The following is an 805-nucleotide window of genomic DNA, read 5'->3' on the forward strand; positions in this document are numbered from 1 at the left end:
AACCGACCCAAGCTTTGTTCCAAGGTCGGGGGGTGCACAACAGTGGCCTTGGCAACGTGATGATCCGACTGGAAGCGGAGCTCCAAAGTCCGGGGGCTCAGACAGATCCTGGGGCCTTGCTGGGTCGGACTCCTCCAAGGCCCCGTCTTCTTCCTCTCCGACATTGTTTCTAGGCATTCTGGAGTGTGTCGGGGTCTCTCCCGGGAGAGCAGGGGCGAGTGGGGCCAGAAACCGGGAGCCCTGCTCCCACAGACGCAGCTCCGTGTTGTAGCAGGAGGTGGCATGGGGCTGTGGTCTGACATGAGCCCTACCCACCTTCCAAGTCTGCGGTGCCCGTCTTGTGGCCCCGAGAGCGCTACTGGAGAGGGGCTGTTCAGAAAACGGCGCAGGTCGGCCCCTGGAGTCCTGGGAGCATGGCCCGTGACTGCTGCCACCCAGCAGGCCTTGCACAGAGGCAAGGTGACGTGCATCTCCACCAGACCCGCCCTCCTGGCAGGGGCTGGACTTCCTGTCAGCCCACGTGAGAGCTGCATCAGAAACCGTGTGTAGCTCGGCCCCGAGGGACCGCTGGAGCATTCTACCCAGTTATGTCTCGTGGCTCGGAAGTCTTAGCTGCTGTCCAAAGCAGTCAGAGCCCCCCAGCACCTTTGGACTTGTGTTCTCCCAAGAAAGCTAGCCAGGGTCCCCAGGTGAGACAGAAGCCCAGGCTCATGGCCGTGGACCGCGGTGGAGGCAGGGTCAGGACAGTGCGGGCGCAGCGGAGGCGTCTCCCGGAGCAGAGGGCGTGCTGAGATTCATCTGGGAA

General features: G+C 63.1%; 1 protein-coding gene across 1 annotated transcript in view; it reads left to right on the top strand.

Annotated features, from left to right (window-relative positions):
* Positions 1–805, top strand: part of CARMIL1 (capping protein regulator and myosin 1 linker 1) — a gene marked incomplete at its 5' end in the record, with an annotated part of 96,541 nt that overhangs the window by 75,483 nt on the left and 20,253 nt on the right.

Source organism: Tupaia chinensis, unplaced genomic scaffold, assembly GCF_000334495.1.
Source record: "Tupaia chinensis unplaced genomic scaffold, TupChi_1.0 Scaffold140356_1, whole genome shotgun sequence".
NCBI lineage: Eukaryota > Metazoa > Chordata > Mammalia > Scandentia > Tupaiidae > Tupaia > Tupaia belangeri.